The sequence below is a fragment of the Bactrocera dorsalis genome, chromosome 1, assembly GCF_023373825.1.
Source record: "Bactrocera dorsalis isolate Fly_Bdor chromosome 1, ASM2337382v1, whole genome shotgun sequence".
Classification (NCBI taxonomy): Eukaryota; Metazoa; Arthropoda; class Insecta; order Diptera; family Tephritidae; genus Bactrocera; species Bactrocera dorsalis.
This window is the reverse complement of record NC_064303.1, coordinates 52,224,010-52,248,037: the sequence shown is the minus strand read 5'-3', so window position 1 is coordinate 52,248,037 and position 24,028 is coordinate 52,224,010. Positions and strand designations below refer to the sequence as shown.

The following is a 24,028-nucleotide window of genomic DNA, read 5'->3' as shown; positions in this document are numbered from 1 at the left end:
TAAACCTAGCACTTCGGTATACGCAGCATCAATTCTTACCTAATATTGACGGCGAAATGAGGTTTTTTACATTATAAGATACTGAATGCGAATATACTTAGGGGCAACTCCCCTTCACAATTGGCATTAATGTTTAATTGGGAAAATAGATTTATTTTATATGCCGATAAGTGCAAATCCACAAAATATACTATGTCACTCATTGCTGAACCAAACAGCACGAGTTTTTGGCATTTCGTAATTCAACAGCAGTGTTTTTAAGATCAATTAGCTGTACATGGATGACCTGATAATTCCTTCCAAGGAAGAATACCATTATATAAAGGCTACTAAGTTCCGTGGCAAAGTCGAATGCCATCAAACCTTCACGCTTCCACGTAATAAAAAAGCTATACAACGTTCCCTTGGATTAACATCGAATGTTACACAAGGATTGTAAAATCATTGTAAAATATGTATGTTGAAACTACTTAGATGTACGATACGAACAAGGTGACAGCAACTAATAGAAATAGCAATAATAAAAAGAAAGCATCTAAAATCGCCACGGGTGTTCAAAGAGGGAACGGACAGGTGAACGAATACATAAAATCATGACCCCATGACAACAAAATTATGGACCGAACAAATAGAACATTGCTCGTCTACAAGAAGAAAATCGTCAGAAGCCTGAAGTCGAATACAACATAAAAGAGCTGGTAGCAATTAAACGTGAACAGTATGTTGGATAGGACTACAAAACGTAAGACTTACAAGGGGAACGATAGACTTATAAAAAATCTCAATGGCAGAGTCACTAAGCAGTCACGAAGAGAGTAACACGTAAGCGGACAGAACTGCAATTTTTTTGTATTAAATAAATGCATATACTATTGATTGTTAACCGGTGCGTGTTTTATTAATAGGCAAATCACATACCAATTAAATTATGAAAAAAGAATTGAGCAAAAGTGCATATGATGTATGCAACATCATATCCAGAAATAATTTAAATCGGACCACAACTGTTCAAGTCCTTAAATACCGAATATGTGAACATCAGTGCTTATACCGAAAATAGAGGTAAAACTCAGAGAGAATCTTTTCTTGAGAACAGTGTGTCCTTGAGTCAGAACAGGATAAAACAAGTTCAATATATGCATTAGCCTAATAAACAAATTTTAAAAATTGAATTTATAATAAGTGTATATGTACTACACAAGCCGGTAAATTTACTGGAAAATTTTATTTCAGAAAGTTTGGGAAATTGATCCGGGAAACATCCCAATTTCCGTATAATATACATACGTTCAAATGGTTTTGTGAGTCTTCAAAAGATTTCGAGAAAACGTGTTTCGAGTACACCTTAGTAAAGGAAAAACTTAATGCAATCAATCCATGATGATGATGATGATGATACTCATTTTGACTTTCCATCTGACTTTAAGCCCTTTATATTGATCTAATTCAATCTAGCTGAGAATAATAGTTTTGTTCAGCTAACGGTTGCTTGTATCTTCTAAAACAAATCGAGTTAGATAAAGTATGAATACACGATATCAAATCCGGGTTTCTGTACAAATTGAGATACCTTGATGAGTTTTGAATAGCAACACGATTGATATTAAACGAAAACCTATAAAGTGCCGTAACTAAGCACCAAATTAAGATAAAGAGCTGTAATTTGACACAAGGGAATAACAAATGGCACTTGTGGGTGTGGAATCCACTTTGCACGAATAATGAATTTAGAGTATGTCAGCTTATAACCACGAACGTTTTAAATTCAGCAAAAACTCTTCAAGTGAATATTTGGACCTCGCTATCTATAATTGACCGCAAATATTGGTGAGTGTTTAAGATATAATTGAAGTTCCAGGATAATATATTCCTGACAAATGGGTTGATTCTGATCATTATATCCTCTAGCTACCTATACCTAATGCAACGATTTTTGAACTACTAGTTAGCTTTATACCACCTGTTTCGGCCAACATGTGAGATGTCTTAATGGAAATGAAGTAACGTTTTACTCATAACAATGTATCTTTGTGCCTAAAATGGTTTAAATTGAAGACAACTTGATATAACATCCGGGTGACTTTATTCCATATGATTGGTGATGGTATTTGGAGTATTTTTACCTTAATTTGGGGGCACGCTATTACTTCGTAATTAGAATACACCGTGCCTTTGCAACGGCACAGGATTAGTCATAAAAAAATAAAGCAAAACATTAACGTATCCACCATTTTGAATGGCAAGCTTCGAGGTGAAAATATATTGCCGCCATGATTTTTACAGATGCGCCAATTGAATTTAAACGCACTCAATTTCCAATTAAATTGACATTCGCAATGGAGACGAATAACTCATAAGGCCAAACATTGTTTGTTTGTGGCTTAGATTCGGATACATTAAGCTTTCCCACGAACAACTTTAAGTATGTGGTATGTTTTCGCATGTGTTTGTTTGTATTTGCCTAAGAAGGTCTGATAAAAAATATTGCATACTTCATTGCGAGAGAGATTAATCTCTGTTTATAATAATAAACTATAAACCTTTAGTGTTAGTTATTTTTAAATATTTTTTCAAAACAACAATTGCCGTTTATTGTCTAATACATATGTATATGTATAAAATTTCCATGTCACAATGTTAGTTACCGTATTCTTCTGAAACGGATTTACCGATTTAGTAGGTCTGAGAATCGGCTACTATCTGTTTTCCATACCCCTAAAAGTCGGAAAATTGGACAATTCTGAAATTTAACTTTTTTCCACACAATTTTTTTTTCTTATTTTTTGTTTTGTTTTTCAATATTTTGATTTGTAAATTATTTGAATTGTTCAATTTCGGTTGCTTGTTTTTTTATTCCGGCTATTCAAAATGTAAATTATTAAAAATTATTCAGAAAACCTTAGGTGTGTTTCACACAAAGTGAGCAATTGCAGATTGAAATTTGCTACAAAGTCACGAAGAGACCGCGCTAATATCGGTCGGTGTTCTTTTTGCAATCAGCGTATGGCAGCCCAAGACACATGAACGAGTACTCCCAGGATGCGATGACATACGTGTGGAATTATGGATCGCTGTCAATCAGCAAGCGATCATCACGATGTTGCAGCACGACTTTTCAAACAACAACTACGATGTTTCATGGACTTTATCTTGAAACAACGTATATGTGGTGCTGTTAGATGCTAGATGTCCTCGTTGAGTGGCAAAAGAGAGGTTTGTCACATGCATACATTCTTTTTTGGATGGTGGTGATCAAATTGATAAAACAATTTTTGCGGAAATTTCTGATGTAGAGAAAGATCCAGTATTATACGAAGTGATAAAAACCAATATGGTTCATGGACCTCGAATATAAGGGCCCGTACGCTTGGTGTTACGAATTCTTTTTAGTTCCAACGATTTGCCATTTCAGTTCAAACCTATATATATATATTAGATCAAACTTTTTTTAATTTCAAAACACATAATTTCTCGGAAGAAAACGCCTGTGGGGTCAGCTAGTTGTATTATAAATTTACTTCAATATTATTTAGTGAAATATGTACGATTAGATGTGTTGTACTCCTTTTTTTATATGCCAATGCTTTGAAAGATTTTTAAAATTTCAGTTCAGTTAGAATTTATGTACATACTTACCATATAAGTCCAGTCATTTAAGCTTAAATTAGGTAAGAATCTCGAAAGTCGGTATACCCATTTATATGTCTGTAAATACTTGTACATATATACTTGTAAATACAGACATATAAATGGGTATATCGAATTCCGAGGCGAACTTACTATAATGACTGGACTATAATAATTTTATTGGACTTAATATGTATCTCTTTAGGTATTTGGTAAAACTTAAATTGAAACTGGTATTAGGAAAATCCTTTTATGAAATAATATCAGTGGATCTCAAATTACAGTAGGAATATACATATGTACATATTTCTCAATGTCTAACTAAAATTTTATATTATTTTATACTTATTTATGAAATAACGGAGATATGATTTTGAGTTTTAGAATGTGCGTCTACTGCAGCACTGAAAAGTACTGTGGAAAATAGCGCTTCGATAAGCCTGTTTATATCAACTGGGTAGACATGTATTCGGGCAAACTATGAGTTCAGGTAATTGACATAAAAAATAAGTATTTGGAGATGATATGTATATTTACATAAATATGCGTAAGTTAATATCATTATATATTTTTGCGGCTGTTGCCACTGACAATGAATGCATGTCTATAATATAAGCTATTTTAATGTTAGCTTGTATGTATACGTATAACATTCTCGTTGACTAGAATTCACATCAACATGGTAAATATACCAGAACAATTGCTAAGAAAAGGAAAACATAACAAATAATGCCATCACACTCGTACCCAAATCTTTTGGATAATGAAAAAGTGTTCTTATGTGTGTGTATGCCTTTGTCGACAGTATGTCGTTTGATAGCGGGCCGGTAACACGTTTTTAAGCAAAAGAAAGTATTGCATGTAAAAATTTCTATAACCTGGTTGTACCACAACGGTTGAATGTCTCACATTATGCTAGCCTAAAACGATACTTAAGATATATTTGTAAGTTTACTGCAATTTTATAAAAAATTTATTTCAGTAAAGTGTTTCAATGTTAATGTTTTTACAAATGTGTGAATATAGTTATGAATGTAGATATTTGTGCATACAGTTAATAAGTAAACATTTAAGCTTACATTATTACGTTGAATGAATGTTATACATGTACACTAAATAAAAATACATACTTACGTACATAAATTAAAAGTCACAGTGTAATATTAAATGTATATTGTTGAACAGAAATGCGTAAAGATTGTTCAATAATGTTTTATTACTTGTTTTTTAGTTTTGTGCTTAATCAATAAATATCGTTCTCTTACAAAAATAAAACAACTGAATACCACAAAAACAAATAATTTTGGTATAGCGAAATAAAAATTACATAAAGCAGAAATTAACAAGTAAAGTTTATAGTAATAAAATGAAAATTGTATAGAAAAATAATAAAAATATGCATTAGTAGATTAGTAGTTTATTGATTAGTTGTGGATTATAATTTGATCAAAACCCTACTCGTAATTAAGAGTAAGTATTATTTGATCTTAAAAGTAATTTAAAATTAAACATCAGCGTGGCGAAGTGGAGAAAAAAGTGGATATGGCATAAAATAATAAAAAGTCTAACAAAAAAAGCAACATAGCAGATTGCTATCAACCATCTTGTACATACATATGTAGACATGACAGTGCATTCATTAGATCTAATTTTCGCAGTATAAATGCAATGTGTGGTGCAAAGAGTACCATACTCCGTTCTATAAAGAATTACGATTATTAGCATCATAACCAATTTACAATTTTCAATGTAACGATATCCTTAAAAATATGTGGATAAGCCCAATTACTTTCTGCATAAAAAAAAACTTAGAATACATAAAATATTATCCACATAATGACGTGGCGAAAACTAATAATGAATGTGCAAAAACTATAATTAATTTTCTATAAGGTTTAAGAGTAATCATTAATTGTAATATATGGGTACTGGCGAAATTTAAAACCGATTATTCTCATTTTTGGTAACAAGTCGTAAAATACTAAATGATAGAGCATTTCATTTAGTAGATATTGACTGATACTTGTAGAAGTTGAGATATTCGTATTTATTATTTGATTTTACTTAGTATTCTTTATATTATAATTTAATTAACACATTGCATATACTGAGCAAAATAAGATTGCGATTGATGCAATATAACTTTTCTTTGTCATGAAAAACAAGTTAATTTAATTTAAAATATTTTCTATATCACATATTGACCGATATTCACAATATAAAAGAAGTAGGTGAGGTCTAAGTTCGGACGTAATTGAACATTTTATACTCCCGCAACTTACTTGGTTCAATGGCTTTGATTCAATGTAACCGTTACATGGGGTGTAGGCGTGGTTATTGTCTTCACAGGAAGCGCTAAAATGACTTCTCAAGTCTGGTTGATTTAGCGTCAATAGTTTGGAAGATGTGCATATTAAAACACTCAAGGGGCAGCCCCGCCCAATTTAAAACAATTCTTCGTCCACTATTGTTTCTCGCTATCTTTACATCTTCATTTAGTGCTTAGTAATGCGCTTTATACTTAAGTTCCCGATTATAGGAGTTTGGTGGGCAAGGCAGTAGTTCTATTACGACCACTCGCAATACCCACCTCCTTCAGGTGCCTGAATTTTCACTTAGCTTATCACTTGCACGGGCATACGGATTTCAACTCATTGACGATGACCCCTTCTTTTTTGATAAACTATCTTTTTTACTGAATCTATTTGATCAAAGCCTAATGAGTAATAAAAACTTAAAAAAAAAAAACTATTTAAAAATAAAAAAGGTGAAGGTCTATAACCGTTGTTTAGTGCTGCGTTCTTCTGTAGAAAGCCGGTAGATCTTTCCTTTTAGCGGTTTTGATAAATGAATGTAGCTTGGCCTTAGTTAATTAAAACAAGAAAAAACGTTAACTTCGGTTGCACCGAAGCTAAATACACTTCACAGGTGCATTTCTGTCAGTAACTATGTGTTCTGTTTGGAAGCTATATGCTATAGTAATCCATTCTGAACAATTTCTTCGGAGATTACTCTGTTATCTTAGAAAATAATCTATACCAAATTTTGTGAATATATCTTGCCAAATATGAAAGTTTTCCATACAAGAACTTGATTCCGATCGTTCAGCTTGTATGGCAGCTATATGCTATAGTTAACCGATCGGAACAATTTCTTCGGAGATTACTCTGCTGCCTAAGAAAATAATCTCTACCAAATTTTGTGAATATATCAGGTAAAATGTGAAAGTTGTCCATACAAGAACTTGATTCCGATCGTTCAGTTTGTATGGCAGCTATATGCTATAGTTAACCGATCTGAACAATTTCTTCGGAGATTACTCTGTTGTCTTAGAAAATAATCTCTATCAAATTTCGTAAATATATCTGGTCAAATGTGAAAGTTTTGCATACAAGCATTTGATTCCGATCGTTCAGTTTGTATGTCAGCTATATGCTATAGTTAACCGATCTAAACAAATTCTTCGGAGATTACTCTGTTGTCTTAGAAAATAATCTCTACCAAATTTCGTAAATATATCTGGTAAAATGTGAAAGTTGTCCATACAAGAACTTGATTGCGATCGTTCTGTTTGTATGGCAGCTATATGCTATAGTTAACCGATCTGAACAATTTTTTCGAAAATTACTCTGTTGTCTTAGAAAATAATCTCTACCAACTTTAGTGAAGATACATTGTCAAATGTGAAAGTTTTCCATACAAGCATTTGATTCCGGTCGTTCAGTTTGTATGGCAGCTATATGTTATAGTGGTCCGATATCGGCCATTCCGACAAATGAGAAGCTTCTTGAAGAGGAAATGACGCTGAAGAGGAAATGACGCTTGCAAAATTTCAAAAGGATATCTTAAAAACTGAGGGACTAGTTCGTATATATACAGACAGACAGACGGACATGGCTAAATCAACTCAGCTCAACATACTGATCATTTATATATATACTTTATAGGGCCTCCGACGCTTCCTCGTGACAAACTTAATATACCCTGTTCAGGGTATAAATATTATATCAAAATGAACCCCTTATAGCTGTATGATACACCATACTATACATCCAAATCGGTTTAACTACTGTGAGCAAAAAATAGTAAGACTCTTTAATTTAAATTTCGCATGAAAACCCATTCGTCAAATTTTTTTTGTTTGTTTGGAATGTAAGGTAACATCTGTGCCAAATCTCTCAAAATTATCATTAGTGTTCAGTATACTCTAGTGTTCCTGAAGTAAATATAATGCATACGGCGATTTTTGCGGTGAGTGAAATTATTCAAATTTTTATTACTGAAACGTTTAGAATGTTGGAAAAGACCTTCGGTGATATTTGTTTGGCCCGTGCAAGTGTTTTTGATTAGTACAAGTGATTCAAAGAGGGTCGAGAACGTATTGGCGACGAACCACATCCAGGGCGGCAGGATGGCAACATCAACCTATGTATAATCAACACATCAATAAAAAAAAGGGATTGGTGCTCGAAAATCGACGATAAACAGTCAGAGTTCTTACTGGCATCGTTGTAATATCGGATCATTTGGGTCTATGAAAGAGGAAAGCTCGATTAGTTCCAAAATCACTCAATTTTTACGAAAGGCAGCGTTGTTTTGACGTCTGTGAAGCAATGCTTTCCGACTACGAGGATGTTATGAAATTTATTATTATTTGCGACGAGTCTTGGATCTATGCTTACGATCCTAAAACATACGATAAATCGACCGAATATCGTGGTTAGGGTGAACCGAAGCGAAAAGACAACGTCAAAACAGGTCAAAAATCAATCATTTCTCACGAAGAATCTATGCAGTATGCGACGGTGCATTATCGTGGTGCAAAAACCAAGGCTTGTCGGCCCATAACTCTGGCCTCTTTTTAACGAATAGCTTCGCACAAACGACTCATAACGCTCAAATAGTATTCCTTGTTGACAGATTGGCCGGTCCGAAGGAATTCGGAGTGCACCACACCACGAAAATCGAAGAAAACTGACAACATAACCTTAATTGTTGACCTATTTTGACGTGGTTTTTCGGTGGTTTCTCTGCCACGACATTCGAAAGGCCTTGTTGTCGAAAAGCATTGTTTCACATACGTTAACGCGACGCTGTTTTTCGAAAAGTTTGAGTGAATTTAGCTTTCGTGCTTTAATTTTTCCTAGGCCCAAATTATCTGTAAAGATGGTTTTCACTGATCCTTTCGATATTCAAACCACACCAGTAAGATCTCTGACGTCGATTCTCAGGCACCAATTCTTTTATTTTATTGAAATGTGATTTATCATTAGTTGGTGTTTGTGAATCCTAGATATGAATTGTCGTTAACGTGTTCTCGACCCTCTTTGAATAATTTGTACCAATCAAAAACACTTGTTCGCGACAAACAACTGTCACCGAAGATCTTTTCAAACATTCTGAATGTTTCGGCACAAGAAATTATTTTCCGCATACAAATATTACTATCACTTCATTGTTGAATAATTTCACTCATCTACTTTATGTACTTAAGAAAGGTAAGCGTATACTAAATACGAATAACTATTTTTATGTGAGACTTGGCATAGATGTCACTAATAGTCACCCAACTTAGGAAAAAATATTTCGATGAATGAGTTTTCATTCGAAATTTAAATTAAAAGGTTTTACCATAGTTGGTCCACAGTAGTATAATGTAATATTATATAATATACATATATAATGTAATATTATAATAATATAATATTATACCATATTCGAAAATTCTTAAATGTGTTAAGGGTGTAAAATCTTTATCGTACGTTTTTTTTTGGAGGTCGAATCAGATTCCAATCCGATTCCCGAAACTTTTGGCTATTTGGGTAAACAATTTTAGTTATATATATATTTTCATTAATTAATGTATTTTATTAGTAGTAAACATGCTGTTAGAAATAAGATGAACTGATAATAAGTTGTTGCAATTCTGAAGTGGTGATAAATATGCAAATAAAAATAATAACTTAGTACTCAATTTAAGAGAAACTTTTCAATAAACTCAAATGGAAGATTAAAATTTTAGGATGTCACTCACATATCAACACATATTTCAAATAAACCTTCGAAACCTTTCAAACACCTTATGCAATAATCTCCGCCCTCTGATTGACTTTCTGCTTGTATAATTAATATTATGTCTGTCGTCATTAATATGATCGAATTTAAATGTGTCGGAAACAAAATATAATAATGACACCAATGACTTAAATAGTAGATAAAAAAGATGCCCAATATAATTGCTATCCATAATAAATTCTCACGTATAATTTTAATACTCCCGCAACATGTTGTTAAAGAATTTAGCAGTTTTGCTCACCTAACAGTTCTTTGTAACTGCGATCTAATCGGTGAATTTTTAATTTATACTTCGCGTGTTATTCGAATCGGTAAATTTTTTTCTGTAAGTTGGTAGAACTGTTAGTGCATCTATGCTAAATTTCACTTCAAAATATTTATTAATATTTGAGATATTTGTGAGGCTCTAAAAGTGAATTCTTCAATTTTTACTAAGTCTGAATTTATTGAACAAAGAAGTGTGATAATGCACTATCTCATACTGCATAGGTTATTCGTAATCATTTCGCCACATTTTCAACTAATATCGTGCCACAACCTCCGCATTCACCTGATTTACCTTCGCGTAGCTTCTAGTAATTCAGCAAATCCACATGACTCCTTTGAGGACATCGTTTTGACTCAATTGAGGATATAAAAGCTGAATCGAAGAAGGCTCTGATGGCCATCACGAAAAGGATTTTTGCAAGTGCTATGATGACTGAAAAATTCGTTGGCATAAGTGTATTGCAGCCGAAGGGGATTATTTTGAAGGAGTGAAATGTCGTATGCATTTTTCTATAGCTCTTGTCATTTGCGAGATATATACAAAAAAATGCGAATTTCGTGGAAAAGTCAGGTTTAAAGCCACCTACTACCTCGCCGGTGTGAGTTACGACTTTGTTGCACTGGGAACTTTTGTAGAGTGAACAATTTTTAGAAATATGCGTCTAAAGTCAAAGCAATGCCGTAAAATACCTCTGATCTGTAGGAATTTAAAGATAAAAAATCACGATTGTAGTATATTTTCTATGGAAAATTTTTACATGCCTTGGTTTAGTTCTTAATGTTAATATTAAGAGGTACAATTTTCTGGAAATTTTTTTTTTAGGGTATTCCCAATGAAATTTCGTGACGGGACTGAAAAAAATTAATACTTAAAAAAAAATCACACCCTAATACACACTATACCACTTTCAGAGATTGACGTTTCATTTATTGTGACACTTTCAAAGGAAATTGTAAGAGTTTGAACTGGAAATGTAAGTTTGGGGGTATTATAGCGATTCTTAGTATCAATACCAACTCTCATTTGGCCCCTTCAGTAAAAGAGGTATGCCGTCTAAGCTTTGTTATACGTAACTTAGTGCCATTGCACATTCAGGGCGCGCCTAGGTTACAGATCAGCATGGCAGCCATACCATCTTTTAGTTCAAACTTGTGGGAGGGGTTCCCTGACAGGTCAAAGGAACTTAAGAACTTTACAGGGTATATAAGTAGTTGCATCTCAGTTGTCATTACCGTGTCTATTGAGACCTGGAACTTAGTTTTATATTCTCTTTTTTTCTACCAATTAGTTCTTAGGCGCCATGATGGCTCTTTCTCATAACCACCCTTCGTTAAAGAAAAAATTCTTGTAAGCTCGGAGATTCATCATTCTGCCATCGCCCCTCGAGAAACGATTATGCGAAAAGCCTAGGCTCCTGATCATTGACCACTTTACCTTAGTCCACAACGGCGAAGCCTTGTTGTAGGCGTTAACTCATTTGCCGTGGTACCTCCCTCGATAATCAGCACTGTCTGCCAGCAAAACACCCACCAAAATTATATTGTAAGTTGTAAGTTTCAGAGTTTCGTTAAAAAGTATTGCAAAACTGTTGTTGTCCAAGGACAAGCTGTCCGCAGTACGTCCCCCTTCGTTGGACGTACTACGCCTATACAATGAATAACCATTTTTATTAATTTGCGTATTTTTTAAGAGCGCTCGTGGATATTTTTTGCGCATTTTTCGTCCTTCATGCGAGAGGTCTTACAGTCCGTGGTTTATGCTTTTAGTAACAGTGTCATATAACTATTTATTTTCGTTGGGTCAGGCAACTCTGCAGAAACCATTTCGTCAATTTGGCTGGGACGCAATTTCTCTTTTAGCCACACTAATAAGCAGTCACCGTGTTTGCCAATGAATAGAGTGCATGGAAAACTTTAGGGCATCGAAGATCTGATCTTTAGTGAGGAGAGCCACCAGTTTTTGTACATTTATACGAAAGACTCGAGCGACGATGTCGTGTCGGTCCGTTGGTTTTTGACCGGCTATCAGCTCCTTATTTATTTTGTGCCAGTTGGCTTACACGTCATCGTTATGAATAGGTACTTATTTATTTTGTGCCCAGTTGGCACAGGTCCGGGCGCCCGTAATTACGCACTGTTTACGAACGGCGACGGTCACCATGTGACCCAAGCCATTCGGGTGGACATAGCCGACATTTACATGGATGTGTAAGTAATTTTGGCACGCAACTTGCTATGATTCAGAGCCATGCAGCGCACACGCTCGCTCTTCACCTTAGCTTAGAATAAATTAAAATTGTTTTCGCGGAACATTATATGGAATTAGTAAAAGTCCATGCAGGTTACTTTTTCATTTGCGTTAGTTTGAGGGAGTTTAAAGTGATATCTCTCTTGTCGCTTCTAGTAAATCAATTGGTACTGTAGGGCATCATAATGTCTGCAATCCTGGGGAGAGAGACATTGTATTTCAGCTACACGATATCTCTCGGTGTTGTAGAGTCACCGCAACCAGGGTAGCGTTCCCGAAGGTACGCGCAGTCTGCGTGTATGATCACCTTCCAATTATCATCTGGCATATTCCCTAGCGCGGATTTGCTGTATTTTAAGAACTGTTGCTCGCTACAGGCCTTGAGTAATTTGATTCCTGTCTCTAAGTCTCGGCGTCATCGTCTCTCATAAAATACATAAAAATTGGGGTTGTTCATTAAATGAATGATCCTATTTTGTGATGTACTTTGGCTTGCACTGTGAACGTAGGGGAAATCCAGGCATAGCGAGAAGTTTGCCGGCCCCGAATGACATTATGTAAAAGCATGCGTTGCACCTTACACGCAGTGGCGTGGCTAGGTAACCAACGGCCCTGAGACAAATTAAAAACTCAATACAAGAAATTAATAGATAAAAATACTTTAAAATTGTGACGCTACATAAGCTCTTTTTTGTGCACTGCGGCAGCTAATAAAAATATTAAACAATAACAACATAAATTTCAATTAATACTTGGTGTAGGTTTGGCTGATAAAACGAAACAAGGGTAAAGGTCGGGCCTATCAGCTGACTAAATAAAAATTATATTTAAAATTTTTTATCAAGTCGAAATTTAGCATTTTTGTTTTAATACTCTCTGCTTCACTACCCTCATTTTTATTAAGACTCTTTGATAATATCAAAATAACGGAGTTTTATGCAGATATCGTATCGAAAATTATCACCGTTAGTGTTATACTTGTACTATAAAACGGACGTATCACTTTCCGTCAAATTGACAACACCACTGCCAATCTACAGAAACAATTTAGAGGAATTCCCTAAGCATAACTTTTGAATTTCTGTCAACTGGTTTGTCATGATTAAATTGGGGGTTGCAACCTGTCATATTTATTACGAAAATGGGAGTAATTTCCAATAGTTCAGTCCGATGAGATTTCTGGTAAGGGTCCCGTCTAGCCCCTAGGAAGGTACGCCACTGCTTACAGGATTTAGGAACTGTCGATATCCACCAGGTTCACCTGTAAATAATGTTTGTAATAGTTCCATAATGGCTACTTTGCTTCCAGATCAACACATTCCCGCCCATTCTATTTTAATACCGCAGAATGGAGACACATGTTTTCAAAATATCCCCAAGAATTTGTGTTAAATACTTGCCGGAGATTTGTATGTCACTGAGGGGCTACGGTTCGTCTAGTGTTTATCGCAACTACTGTCTCAGAAGCTCGCTGATTAATCATTAGCTGGGCATGCTCTCGGCGTCGAGAAATTTGCCTCATCAGGTGTTTGATGGGCCGATGAGTGACCATACTCCGCGCATTTTCTTGCTTCTCCAGGTGTCTCTGTTGTACGCTAAGAAGCTAAGCGGATAGCATTTTCCGGTCGGCGATCATCAGCTTGTGAAAAAGTTTCTTTAGCTCTGACTTCTGCATGACATGCTGCTTGCTCACGTGTTTGCTGTCTAGAAATATATAATAAATTATATGCCATATTCGCCGAGGCCAACGAGCAAAAGACCATAAATCTTTCGCAGAACCTTTCCCTCGAAAACTCGTAATGTCGACTAATCAGATGTTGTCATCGTCCATGCCTCTCAAATTCAGACATCGCGGAATAAAAACAGCTTCTTTTCGTGCTGTCAATAGCAGCTTTGTAATCGACGAAGTTGTGGTGCGTGTCGACTCCCTTTTCGTCTGTTCCAAGATTTGGCACGTGGTGAATATTTGGCAAGTTTATGATTTTCCAAGCCTAAAGCCACACTGATAAGATCCAACCAGTTTGTTGACGGTGGGCTTTAATCTTTCATACAATATGCTCGATAGAACTTTATATGTGATGTTGAGAAGGCTTATCCCACGGTAATTGGCGCAGATTGTGGGGTCTCTCTGTTTGTGGATTGTGCAGAGCACACTTAGATACCAATCATTCGACAAATGTGCAAGATTGTTTTTCTCTACCACCTGTATTTTGCTAACAATACGCAGACGTATTTGGTTACATATTTTTTTATAATAATTTTATGGTCTAGCATTTAACACATTTTTGCTTGCTTCATATTCATAGTAGCTTTTTTATACCCTGAACAGGGTATATTAAGCTTGTCATGAAGTTTGCAACACCCAGAAGTAACCGTAGGAGACCCCATAAAGTATATACATACATACTAGCTGACCCGGCAAACTTCGTTCTGCCCAAAATAGATTTTTTTTTTTCATTTCAAAAATTACACCGGTATTGGTTTTAATAGAATATGAACGATTTTTCCTAATTTCATTGTGTATACTTTAACAAAATTTTTACAAATCTTTCTTTTGTAAACATTGAACGGGCAGGTTTTCGATATGATCCAAACATTCAATATATCACATCTGTTCAAATCGGCCAGATGTCAGTAGTTTGTCAATATTGCATTGCAGTCAAATTTAAAAATGAACCGCCAGGGTTATGTTGCGCCGGGGGAAAGACGATGCATTCCATGTATAATACCGAGGCATCTCCGAGTAAAGCAATGTTCTCGCGAACGGATCACTGGCGCAAGTTGCAAAGAAACTTGTTAAAGTGGTTGCTGGTGGTATTTCCGTTCGCTGTACTATGTTCTCTGCGTTGAAATAAACTCGCTGCCCATTCTCCAAATGAGCTGACAGATGCACAACAGTAGGATGGCGTTCATGAATTGCAAATGAAAATATTCTCCAGATTGCTTCATTGCAGTTCACATATCTGCCCATATGAAATTCGCTAATTTCATCTCGTTCAACGCCAATAACCGCCATATCGCTTCCTTTGGTGACATATTTGCAAACATACTTAATTGATTTTATTGAACTGCAATACTCAACATTTATATGTGTTTTGAATGCCTTAGACAAAATTGGCGAATATGGAACGATCCATGTGTTATCAACCACGAAATTCTTTCCTTTCAATTGAGTGATGAATGTTCTGCCATTGTCAGCGGGTGAGCGACGCCGATTGAGAAGGTATCCGTCGTTTCCAGTTTGAGTTTCCGAAATAAAAGCACGGGGACAGCGTTTTTTGCATTTACTGTCCGACATACAAACCGAAGATGGATCGTGTTCTCCGCATGGCCCATGAACCATATTGGCCATCACCACTTCGTGCAACTCTGGATCTATTTCGACATCAGGAATTTCGGCGGAAATGATGTCATCAATTTGGTCAGGTGTAATTTTCTCCACCATCCAAAGAAGAATGTGTGCGTGGGGCAAACCTCTCTTCTGCCACTCCAATGAGTACATTCAGCATCGAACAGTGCCATATACACGTTGTTTCGTAATAAACCCCATCAAACATCTGAGTTTTTGTTTAAACACGCGTGCTGTAACATCGTGGCGATCGCTTGGTGATTGACCGGGATGCAATAGATTCGTAATGTCTGGCCATTTTGGATTGCAAGTTAATGTAACAAACAAATCCGGCCGTCCATAATTGCGCACGTAAGTCATCGCATCCTGGGAGTACTCATGCATGTGTCTAGGACTGCCAATGTATGTCGATGGCAAAATATAGAGTCGACCAATATCTGTAATATCCGCATCACCATTCATTGCATCTCTTAAGTGAATATACTCTTCAGATCGCAACTTCGACTGATTGTATTGCATGTAATTAAGTCGTTCTGTCTCAACTTTAACATACATGTCAACTGCATACTGTTGAAATAACCGTCCATATCTCAGTAAATGGTTGTCATAGTTTTGGCGAATCATCATTCGATATGCGTAAAACTTCATTGAACTGACTTTTTTATTTGTCTCGACACCTAAAAGCTTAAATTACCTATATGAAGTAGCAAACAAATATTTTATTTTACTAACCATTCACCGGATTTATCATCTTATATCCTAAGTGATATCCGTCTTCTCTACGGCAGAACATGAGCGGATATTGCATTGCGTCGTAAGACCGTTGTGTCTCACTTATCCGTTTTAGTGCGTTTTGATTTCTACGTTTGATAACAATATCACGCGACTGCAAATTTTCTCCAACAACAACAACTGATATTTCGCTAACTGTAGGTGCATTATATTGTCTTTCATGTGACCCTGTTGGTCTTTTGTCCGCTTGTATGATTATACTATGAACATCTGTTGGCATACGTTCCAACGAAATCGTAAACAGTTTAATGAGGCCATTGTGTTCGTGTAACATTTGCTGCAATTGTTCGATTATTTCTCTTTTCATTGTATTGAAGATAGCACAACGCCGATTTACTTCATCATGTGAATCTCCCAGAAAGTAAATTTGGAGATATTTGTGTTCTTGATCTGGATGCGGCAACAGCGATCCAGCGAGATGAAACATTTGCCCATGAACGTGTATAATTGGAGGAAAGCTCTGTAGTTTCTGTCGAATATTGTTTGGCAAAAATACCTTAAACGTTGGATTGTAGTTTTGTTCATTTACAATTTGCTTTAAGAAATGGCTCGAGTGAGGAGATTCGCCGTAAAGCAGCTGTAACAATGGCTGTGGTGGTGGAAGCAATTCTGGCAACGGTTCATTTTTAAATTTGACTGCATTGCAATATTGACAAACTACTGACATCTGACCGATTTGAACAGATGCGCTATATTGAATGTTTGGATCATATCGAAAACCTGCCCGTTCAAAGTTCACAAAAGAAAGATGTTGCCGCTGTTGTCGTCGAATAATCGCATGTTGTGATCTTACTTCATCACTTTGGCGAGCACGAACTTCCTTTCTTCTCGATCGTTGTTGCTGATTGTGAACTTCCCTTCTTCTCAATCGTTCTTGCTGATTGTATGTTTGGTTGACATCTTCTAACTGGTGCGTGCTACTCTACAGCAGTCTATTTCGTGGTGATACCCTCTCAATAAAACTTTCCCTTTGACGTGCTCTGCTATTTCGTGTTCTCCTTGCAGCCTGGGAACTCCGAGAAGTGTTACCATACGTACTGATTCTTGACAACGTAACAAATATCTAATTGGAAATGATCATTCATTTGCATAAAGTTCATATAAGGTTTTACGGACCAATAACTTACCTTTGAAAACTCCAAAAATGAATGAATTAAACTAAGGAAGCAGATCAATTGAGTGATAAATTCCAATGTACATAAATCGGTATTCGCCAACACGCTAAATCACTTTCACTAAATAACTCACTTTTTAAAACAAAATATATCAATATATCAGTAAAGCAAGGCGCATTTTTATTGCCCTCTAAATTTTGCGTGTTCGATTGCAAAGCAAAATTGACGTTTAATTTAATTTGTGTTTGTTTCATAAAACTGCCATTTCCATAAACCAAAAATAGCACGTAACACAACCAAAATTACCATATAACCGCGGCAGCAAGAACAACCAAAATGTCGTGCTAGGTGGAAAATGAGATAAATATATGGTGGATTAACAACCAAAATAATTAAAGATTGTAAGGGAGGTACCACGTCCTTTTTTTCGATAACGCCAAGCTTTATGGGTGAGAATGGTGTTGTTTCCTATAGCTCTATACCAATTTTCATGTTCCTACCTTAAACACTTTTGAAGATATTCACCTTGAAAAGTTCAGTTTGTATGGGAGGTGCCACGCCCACTTCTCCGATTATCCCTTCTTTTATGTGTAAGAAGGCTTTTGATACCATATAGGTCTATACCAATTTTCAGGTCCCTACCTTGAACCCTTCTTCCCTTCACAGATATTCTGCTTAAAAAATTTAGTTTGTATGGGAGGTACCATACCACGCCCCCTTATTCCTTCCTTGTTATCCTGTAGCTCTGTACCAATTTTCATGTTCCTACCTTAAACACTTTTGAAGATATTCGACTTGAAAAATTCAATTTGTATGGGAGGTGCCACGCCCCCTTAATATTTTATTCTGATTTTAAGACATGACCTGCGCGTGGTAATAACAAACAAATCCCCCAAAGGAAGTATTTCATTTGGTTCAGCCGTTTTCGAGTTTTAGCGTTACAACTATACACCATTTCATTTTTATATATATAGATGTATAATATATAAATGATCAGTATGTTGAGCTGAGTCGATTTAGCCATGTCCGTCTGTCTGTCTGTATACATACGAACTAGTCCCTCAGTTTTTAAGATATCGTTTTGAAATTTTGAAAACGTCATTTTCCCTTCAAGGAGCTGTTCATTTGTCGGAACTACCGATCTCGGATAACTATAACATATAGCTGCCATACAAACTGAACGATCGGAATCAAGTTCTTGTATGGAAAACTTTTACATTTGACAATGTGTCTTCACTAAAATTGGTACAGGCTATTTTCTAGGGCAACAATGTAATCTCTGAAGAAATTGTTCAGATCGGCTTACTACAGCATATAGCTGCCATACAAACTGAACAATCGGAAAAAAGTTCTTGTATTGAAAACTTTTGCATTTGACAAGATATGTCCACGAAATTTGGTATAGAGTATTTTCTAAGACAACAATGTAATCTCCGAAGAAATTGTTCAGATCGGTTAACTATAGCATATAGCTGCCATATAAACTAAATGATCGGAATCAAATGCCTGCATGGGAAGCATCCTCATTTAACGATATATACATGTAGAGAAAATGCACTATTTTACTTATTTAAATTTCGTTCAAGTTTTATTTAGTTCAATTCATTAACATTTGGTTTTATTATTATGTTAAATACACATTTTAGATTTAGAACACTAATGTAGATTTAGAATGCTTCTGGAATTAAATTACTCTCGTCTCGCAAGGTCCGTCGTCGTCGCTTACTTCTTCTCTACTACTGTACTTTACTTTTTGCTTTTCAGCGTCACCATGGTTGCAATGCGTTCGGTAGTTGTCAGGGTTGCAATGCGATATAATTCCTACATACATATATGTTTTTTTTTTGTTTTTTTTTCAATATTATTTTACTTATTGGATCAGTTTTTTTTAAGCTTAACAATAAGTTATAAAATCTTAAATCTATTTAAAAACTAGATAGGCTCAAGCAAGTGATTGAGCTGTTTTGGTGATACGTTGCTCTTCTTTTAAGGCGTGTTTGATCGGATGAATGTACCAAAGCATTAGCCAAAGGGCTTGGGTGATCTCGGAGTTTAGATATATATTTAATTCTGCTATCTTCTATTTCTTTCTTTAACATAGGAATATCAAGGTCTCAATGAATATTTTCGTTACGCATGTACCACGGTGAACACGTAATTGTTCTAAGCATTTTCAATGGAATCCTTTGTATTATATCAATATTAGTTGCACAGTACCCCACAGTTGAATGCCATACATCCAAATCGGCTTTATGACCGTATTATATAAAAGCACTTACATGCCTAGGCTAAGTTTCTTCTTCTTCTTTACTGGCGTAGACACCGCTTACGCGATTATAGCCGAGTCAACAACAGCGCGCCAATCGTTTCTTATCTTCGCTACGTGGCGCCAATTGGATATTCCAAGCGAGGCCAGGTCCTTCTCCACTTGGTCCTTCCACCGGAGTGGAGGTCTTCCTCTTCCTCTGCTTCCCGCGGCGGGTACTGCGTCGAATACTTTCAGAGCTGGAGTGTTTTCATCCATCCGGACAACATGACCTAGCCAGCGTAGCCGCTGTCTTTTAATTCGCTGAACTATGTCGATGTCGTCGTATATCTCGTACAGCTCAACGTTCCATCGGATGCGGTATTCGCCGTGGCCAACGCGCAAAGGACCATAAATCTTCCGCAGAACTTTTCTCTCGAAAACTCGCAACGTCGACTCATCGGTTGTTGTCATCGTCCAGGCCTCTGCACCATATAGCAGGACGGGAATTATGAGCGACTTATAGAGTTTGGTTTTTGTTCGTCGAGAGAGGACTTTACTTTTCAATTGCCTACTCAGTCCGAAGTAGCACCTGTTGGCAAGAGTAATCCTGCGTTGGATTTCTAGGCTGACATTGTTGGTGGTGTTAATGCTGGTTCCTAAATAGACGAAATTATCTACAACTTCAAAGTTATGACTGTCAACAGTGACGTGAGTGCCAAGTCGCGAGTGCGACGACTGTTTGTTTGATGACAGGAGATATTTCGTCTTGCCCTCGTTCACTGCCAGACCCATTTGCGTTGCTTCCTTGTTCAGTCTGGAGAAAGCAGAACTAACGGCGCGGGTGTTGAGACCGATGATATCAATATCATCGGCATACGCCAGCAGCTGTACACTCTTATAAAAGATTGTACCTGCTCGGTTCAGTTCTGCAGCTCTAATAATTTTCTCCAGCAGCAGATTGAAAAAGTCGCACGATAGGGAGTCGCCTTGTCTGAAACCTCGTTTGATATCGAACGGCTCGGAGAGGTCCTTCCCGATCCTGACGGAGCTTTTGGTCCCGCTCAACGTCAGTTTACACAGCCGTATTAGTTTTGCGGGGATACCAAATTCACACATTGCGGCATAAAGGCAGCTCCTTTTCGTGCTATCGAAAGCAGCTTTGAAATCGACGAATAGGTGGTGAGTGTCGATTCTCCTTTCACGGGTCTTTTCCAAGATTTGGCGCATGGTGAATATCTGGTCGGTTGTTGATTTTCCAGGTCTGAAGCCACACTGATAAGGTCCAATCAGTTTGTTGACGGTGGGCTTTAATCTTTCACACAATACGCTCGATAGAACCTTGTACGCGATGTTGAGGAGGCTAATCCCACGGTAGTTGGCGCAGATTGTGGGGTCTCCTTTTTTATGGATTGGGCATAGCACACTTAAATTCCAATCGTTGGGCATGCTCTCATCCGACCATATTTTGCAAAGAAGCTGATGCATGCTCCTTATCAGTTCTTCGCCGCCGTGTTTGAATAGCTCGGCCGGCAATCCGTCTGCCCCTGCCGCTTTGTTGTTCTTCAGGCGGGCAACTGCTATTCGAACTTCGTCATGGTCGGGCAATGGAACGTCTGCTCCATCGTCAACGATTGGGGTATCGGGTTCGTCTTCTCCTGGTGCTATGTGTTCACTGCCATTCAGCAGGCTGGAGAAGTGTTCCCTCCATAATCTAAGTATGCTCTGGGCATCGGTGGCTAGATCACCCTTGGGGGTTCTACAGGAGTATGCTCCGGTCTTGAAACCTTCTGTAAGTCGCCGCATTTTTTCGTAGAATTTTCGAGCATTACCCCTGTCGGCCAGCTTATCAAGCTGTTCGTACTCACGCATTTCGGCCTCTTTCTTCTTCTGTCTGCAAATGCGTCTCGCTTCCCTCTTCAACTCTCGGTATCTATCCCATCCCGCACGTGTTGTGGTCGATCGTAACGTTGCGAGGTAGGCAGCCTGTTTTCTCTCCGCTGCGACACGGCACTCCTCATCGTACCAGCTGTTCTTTTGCACTTTCCGAAAACCAATGGTTTCGGTTGCAGCTGTACGTAAGGAGTTTGAAATGCCGTCCCACAGTTCCCTTATACCGAGTTGTTGACGAGTGCTCTCAGAGAGCAGGAGTGCAAGCCGAGTAGAAAATCGTTCGGCTGTCTGTTGTGATTGCAGCTTCTCGACGTCGAACCTTCCTTGTGTTTGTTGGCGTGCGTTTTTTGCTGCACAGAGGCGGGTGCGAATCTTGGCTGCAACAAGATAGTGGTCCGAGTCGATGTTAGGACCTCGGAGCGCACGCACATCTAAAACACTGGAGACGTGTCTTCCGTCTATCACAACATGATCGATCTGGTTGGTGGTTTTTCGATCCGGAGACAGCCAGGTAGCTTGATGTATCTTCTTATGCTGGAATCTAGTACTACAGATAACCATATTTCGGGCCCCGGCGAAGTCGATCAGCCTCAACCCATTTGGGGATGTTTCCTCGTGGAGGCTGAATTTACCGACCGTAGTGCCAAAGATACCTTCTTTGCCCATCCTGGCGTTGAAGTCGCCAAGCACGATTTTGACATCGTGGCGGGGGCATCTCTCATAAGTGCGCTCCAAGCACTCATAAAAAGCATCTTTGGTCACATCGTCCTTCTCTTCCGTCGGGGCGTGGGCGCAAATCAGCGATATGTTGAAGAACCTCGCTTTGATGCGGATTGTGGCTAGACGTTCATTCTCCGGAGTGAATGATAGTACTCGGCGACGGAGTCTCTCTCCCACCACGAATCCAACACCAAACTTGCGCTCCTTTATATGGCCACTGTAGTAAATGTCACAAGGACCTACTCGTCTCTGTCCTTGTCCCGTCCATCGCATTTCTTGGACGGCGGTGATGTCAGCCTTTATCTTTACGAGGACATCTACCAGCTGGGCAGCGGCACCTTCCCAATTAAGGGACCGGACATTCCAGGTGCATGCCCTCAAATCATAGTCCTTATTTCGTTTGCCATGGTCGTCATCAAAAGGGGGGTCTCTCATCCGAGGCTGTGTTTGCTTTTTCATTGGGGGTGTTTAGGCTAGGCTAAGTTTAGAGTTTTTAGATTTAAATTGTGCAGCTCTAATCTTCATACATGCTGTTTTTCTAGAGATGTGTTTTCTCCATGTGAGCCTTCTATCTACGTGAATACCAAGATATGTTACTACGTTCACTTGGGGTACTAAAATATTGTTTATTTTTACGGCCGGGCACATTTTTGGTCTAAGCGAAAATGTAACATGCTTACACTTCTGTTCATTCACATTTATACCCCAGTTCGCTAGCCATTCTTCGACAGAAGTTAAATGCTCCGGCAATATTCATGATGCTAAAATGTGGCATTTGTTACGGCTCACTATAGTTGTGTCATCCGCAAAAGTTGAAGTTAATACATTATTAGCCGTTGGAAGATCTGCTGTATATATGATATAATATGTACTATAATATTGGGCCTAAAACACTGCCCTGGGGTACAGCAGCCCTTATCTATCGTTCATCAGTTATGAAATCTTCCACTTTTACCATAAATTTTCTATTTTTTAAATAAGACTCCAATGTTTTATACAATTCTAAAGGTAAAATGTTTTTAATCTTATATAAAAGACCTTCGTGCTACACCTTATCAAACGCCTGTGCCACGTCTAGAAGAATTGCTGAACAGTACTCCCTGTGCTCAAATGCTTTCCTTATTTCGTTAGTAATTCTGTTTACTTGCTCTATTGTGCCATGTTTCGCACGAAATCCGAATTGATGCATTGGTATTGTATTATTTTCGTGGAGGAAAGGAGACATCTTTGATAGTAATACTTTAGAACAGTGGTTCCCAAACTTATTTTGTCTACCGTCCACTTTGAGAATAAATATTTTTTTAGCGCCCCCATTTTTTCATCTATTTAAAAACCACTATAACTTCAAATTAATTATTGTGACCTATATATGTATATTAACGGAGAATTCTAAACGAAACTTTTACTATAGGTCTCAAGTTAACTCTTACGGGCTCCACCTGCCAATAAGAGTTTATTGAAACACAACTTTATAGTATTAAAACAGAGTATCTTTTATTAAAAATAAAACTAAAATAATCGATCCATATTATAAAAACTAATGTGAAGGATGAATCAGATGCTGTTCAATAAGTTTGTTAATTTACTCAAGAACAGTCGCAAGTCGCCACGTTCGGTAACAAACAAACGATTTCTATTTTTAGTAAGCAGTGTTGTCACAGCACTAAATCCACGTTCACCCAAATATGATGATGAGA

At 37.3% G+C, this 24,028-nt stretch overlaps 1 protein-coding gene across 10 annotated transcripts in view; it reads left to right on the top strand.

Annotated features, from left to right (window-relative positions):
- The first annotated feature begins 4,259 nt into the window (after positions 1-4,259).
- LOC105222374 (protein abrupt) overlaps positions 4,260-24,028 on the top strand; it is a 385,492-nt gene continuing 365,723 nt past the window's right edge. For 2 of the 10 annotated variants that reach the window (XM_049462423.1, XM_049462420.1), the window contains exon 1: positions 4,260-4,572. The gene's annotated coding sequence lies outside the window, so the exon portion shown is untranslated. Of the gene's footprint in view, positions 4,573-4,988; positions 5,098-24,028 lie in introns of those variants that run through there. The other 8 variants (XM_049462417.1, XM_049462418.1, XM_049462421.1 and 5 more) reach the window with 6 other exon arrangements.